This window comes from Euprymna scolopes, chromosome 4 (genome assembly GCF_053919585.1).
Source record: "Euprymna scolopes isolate OS-2025 chromosome 4, ASM5391958v1, whole genome shotgun sequence".
Lineage (NCBI taxonomy): Eukaryota > Metazoa > Mollusca > Cephalopoda > Sepiida > Sepiolidae > Euprymna > Euprymna scolopes.
The window spans coordinates 138,654,852-138,660,127 of NC_136485.1; positions in this window are offsets into that span (position 1 = coordinate 138,654,852).

Genomic DNA, 5,276 nt, shown 5'->3' on the forward strand with positions numbered 1-5,276 from the left:
TATTCCCTCTGCTTCACTTTTTTTTGTTTTCAAGTGAGATCTTTGACTTACTTGTTGTTTCATCAAATACTTTTGAATGCAAAATCCGATCCCGCCTTTTGCTAATTCCTACCCTCTGATGAGAAGGAAAGTATTTTTTCGAAACTCCATGGATTAAGGACTATCCACTTATCTAGTGTTTCCTTTTCAGATTAAATATGTTTTTAACTCATTTTAAAGTGTTTTTAACATGTTTTATTAAATGTTTTATCGTATTATAAGCTCTATTTCCTATTTGGTTTTATCGAGCTTTTACATCTGGCTGAGATAACTTTATAAATATTAATTCTTTAATTAATAATATACTTTAATTTTACCATCTTGGATCATTTTGGTAAATTTAATTGTAATTTTCATTTTATATACATATATACATATATACACATACATATATACACATATATATACATACATATACATATATACACATATATATATACATATATATATACATATATACACATACATATGTACACATATATATATATACATATACATATATACACATATATATATACATATACATCTACACACATACATATACATATATTAAACCATATAACCTTTATTTGCCCTTTGTTAAAAACAAATTCCTGGCTATTACTATTTTTTATTCACTAAACCTTCTTTTCTTTTGTCACCTTTTCTTTTCGCCTTTTTTCTTACTTCTGACCACTTAACGGCCATAATATCGCATGTGTATACACTGTTAAAGATGCCTAATTTTTATAGTTTTATCTAATCAATGTATTAAAAAGGAAACTCTTTTGTGATGTACTTTCATTGTAATGAATACCTGTTATCTTGCCTCAGCTTTTTTTTTTAACAATTAATGCTCATACCTATGATCTGCCGAGCATATGATAGGCATGAACCTTAATCATTAATGGCATAAAGTGGGAATTGATTCAAGCACACCTTGTACGTATTAGTTCAGTATCTGGGTAGATGCCTGATACCTCCAGATTGCAACTCTCTATTGTTTACATTCAGTATGGTGCCATCTTTTTTCTTTTTTTTTTTTTTTCGGGACTAACAAACTGAAAAGGCAGTTCTTCAAGGCAGTTGTAGAGTCTGTTCTTTTTTACGGTGCTACAACCTGGATACTCACCACAAGATTGGAAAGAAAACTAGACGGCACATACACCCGTATGCTACAAACAGTGTTAAATATATCGTGGCAAAATCATCCCACGAAGCAGCAACTTTATGGCAACCTATCTGCCATATCTAATACCATCAGAGAAAGACGATTTGCTGGTCATTGTCTGAGGAGCAAGCATGAATTCGTGAAGGATGTATTGCTATGGACTCCGCGACACGGACGCGCAAGCAGAGGACGACCTCGATCCACGTACATCCAGCAAATAGCACACGACGCCAACTGTGAACCTGAAGATCTGAGGCAGCTGATGGAAGACAGGAAAGTCTGGAGAGGAAGAGTCACATTGGTCCGGGCAGGGAGCCCGTCATAATGATGATGATGATGATGATGATGATGATGATGATGATGTTGCCATCTGTCTCAAACGGTGGAGGATTTCGTTTGTTGTCATAAACTCACTTTTTTTAAGCACTATGGATAATAATCAAGGTAAGTTTATGAAATGAAAAAATTTTCAGTGGTGGTTTAACTAACTTCATAATTTTTCCAGTTTTAAGGTAATCATAGTATCATTAACCTTTAAAATTAATGATAAATATATTTTTAATCATCTACTTCATAATTTGGGTCATAAAGGGTTTAGAATGTTTAAACAATGTGTACATATATATATATTTGTTAATGTTCATATGTTAATTCATATGTGTAATTCTTAGGCAACATAGCATTGTGTGTTTTTGTTTACCTTGTTTTCATTAGTTCATGTGTACGATGTGATGAAGTGTATATGCAAGTCTTGTAGTGTCCCTTTCTTACATCTCCCCTGCCCAAAGTCACATGAGCATACGTTCTTCAGTTCTTTAGGTGCGTGATGTGTAGGAGAACTCTGATTTCGTTAACCAGGTCACTTTTTTAAAATGTTATGTTATTTAAACAGACTTGTTACTTTTGATATTGGAAACGATTTTCATTCGTTATTAAATATTGAATTAACAAGTTCCAGAGAAAACTCCAACTTGCTTTTGGAAGCAAAGAGGAGAGCGTATATCAATGAAGCAGAAAAAGAAAGAGTAGCTATTCAAGCCAGTCGCTTTTTGGCTCTCATTCAGAATAGCATAATTGGCTCAAAGTTAACTATTGGACAGAATGATAATTAATCTATTAAAGAACTGCATCTTAAAACACTGTAGTAATATCACAACCTTTCTGTTAGACCACTTGGCAATTCTCAACTAATTAAGTAATTCTGACTGAATTTTAAATAACATATCCTTCAGCTACTATGTTCAGAAATAGATTTCTCAACGATAGCATGTAAAATTAAGCTTGTACTCGAGTGATAACAAGGACTGTGCGACTTGCAACAATCACTCATTTATGACCCTTAATATTAAAAACTGCCTGAGTAGTTCTTCCATTGTGATAATCTTACCTTCCATATCCTCAGTAACATTTATCAGTGCATAATGCGATTCTTGAACCAGTCTACGAGGGGTGTATAATAAGTAATGCCCCTGACCCACTTCCCATAGCAGTAGAGCAACGAAACTCGGCACAATTATTAGTCTTTCTCTACATAGGAACCACCCAGAGTTATGCATTTCTCCCATCGTTTGATGTAGCTCTGGAGACCGTTTTTGTAGAACACCCCAGGTTGGTCCTCCTACCACAATGTGACTTCAGAAATCAAGGCTGTATCATCTGGGAAACGCTTTCCTTTCAAAAACAACTTCATGGCTGGGATGAGGTGAAAGTCAGAGGGTGCAAGGTCAGGAGAGTAGGGAGGATGCTTCTATCTGGTGACATGCAAGTTGTTGACCGAAGTGTTGTCTTGCAGGAGGAGGGTATTTTTGCTTATCTGCCCCACCTCTTGATTTTGATAGCTTCCCTTAATTTCCTCAAAAGTGAAGCATAATAGGCTCCTGTAAATGTGGCACCCTTCGCCAGGAAATCTGTCATCGCTACTCTGTCCTGGTCCCAGAAGACTGTGAGCATGATCTTGCCAGCAGAGGGCTGCACCTTTGCCTTCTTTGGAGGTGGTGAGTTCAATGCTTCCACTGCATTGACTGGGCTTTGGTCTCTGGATAATAGTGATGAACCCAGATTTCATCCTGTGTAATCAGTCTTTTGAAAAACTTTGACTCATCTTCTTGGCACATCTCCAAATTCATCCTCAAGCACTCAATGCGTTCTTGCTTCTGGAATGGTGTGAGCAACCTGGGAATCCATCTGGCAGACACATTATGCATATGCAAATGGTCATGAATGATAGTTTCCACAGACCCAGTACTAATCTTGACATCTTGGGCTATTTGGCGAATAGTAATGCGCCGATCTTGCAAAATGGTAGCCTCAATTTGACGGACAGATGCCTCATCAATGGCAGAAGGGAGGGGGCAAGTCTGGGAGCTGTTTCCACAGACTTCTGGCCATGTTTAAATTCACGATGCCAACGTTTTACAAGGTCATATGATGGGGCATTATCACCATAAGTTTCTTTTATTTCATCAAAAGTCTCCTGTGGTGTGCGTCCTTTCAAATACAAAAACCGGATCACTGCTCGACATTCAACAGGCTCCATTTCACACCTGACTCAGTTCAAACACCTGTAAAACTAAAACCACAATTAGTTCAGAACTGTAATTTGCCACATATCCCGTAGAGATATAAATCATTGCACATGCAAAATTTCAGCTAGATCAGACAACTGGAAGTGAGTCAGGGGCATTACTTATTGCACGCCCCTCGTATTCTTACCTAGACTAAATAACTCAAACTGACATGGTGCCAAATCAACATGGGGTTTGGTAATTCGTTAGTCTTTTTACCAATTCCCCAACCTAAACCTCATTGAGTAATGTTTCTTGTAACATAGCTAACTGTCTTTTTTGTTGAATCATTGGTCAACTCTTTTGTCCTATAAACCTCTTCCAAGTTTACCTCATCGATATTATGTTTACACACTCGTTCCCACTGGATCACTGAAGTTAAGCAACGTTGAACCTGGTCAGCACTAAATGGGTGACCATTTGGGACTTCCAGATGCTGTATGTGCTCTCTGCTTGTCTCGGCATTGTTTCCAGTCGAGGATGCACACATGTAAATACATGCAAAATATAGTAAAGAAAAAAAATTTATAAAAAAGAGAAAGAGAATGACCATGTTAGAGACATGGAGCATGTTCGAGATCATGTGAGAGGCGTGGATACCACTCAGGAAGACGATCACATGAGTGACGTCACGGCTATAGCAATCTATATATATAAAAGCGAAAATGTATGTTTGTATGTTTGGATGTCTGCTAAAAACTTTTGACGGTATCACATCGAAGTTCCATCCTTTGCTCGAAAAATATCAAACTTTTTAACCCCAAAATCGACAATTTTCGACGAGGGGGGGGTCAACAAAAACGGTCCTCTCGTGATAATGACCGATTCTACGCATGCGTCAGATGACGTCGTGACCTGATTTACTTTTAATAGTTGAAAAACCGAACAAATTTCATGTATGTCGCTTTAGCTCAGTTGGTTCATTATCTAAAAGTTTTGGGTTCGAATCGTGGTGTGAGATGTTTTTTTTTGGGTTTTTTTTTAATTTTTTAAATTTAAATATTGAACCAGTGTTTCGTTTTTCTGCTTTTTTTTTTTTTCACTTCACTTACCCGGGTACTCACCGATTTTTTTTATTTTAATAGCAAAACAGGCTTATTGAAGCCATTTTTCACGTGTTCGTTTTTCTGTTTTCATTGTTCGTTTGCCTTACGTTAGTTTTTTTTCCTGCTTAAGTGTTAACGTTGTTTTCTTTTTTTACTTCGCTTATAACAAACAAACCGACGTCGTCGTCGTCACACGACGACTTCCGGCCGCACACCTGTCAATTTCGTTCTTAAATAAATTCAAACATCTTTCACTAACTCATTCTGGCTGGCCGATTTTATTTTTAAACTTCGCCTCAGGGCTTCGGGTTCGATCCTACACCCCCCCTCCCCGAGTTCTTTTTTATTTAACACAACACACACCTACAAACACCTGGGCAACGCCGGGTACCCCCGCTAGTGAGGAAATAAATGCCATTGTTACAAAGAAAAGGTGAGTTAAAATTCTTTTATTCTTTTTCTCTCGTGATGGAAGCT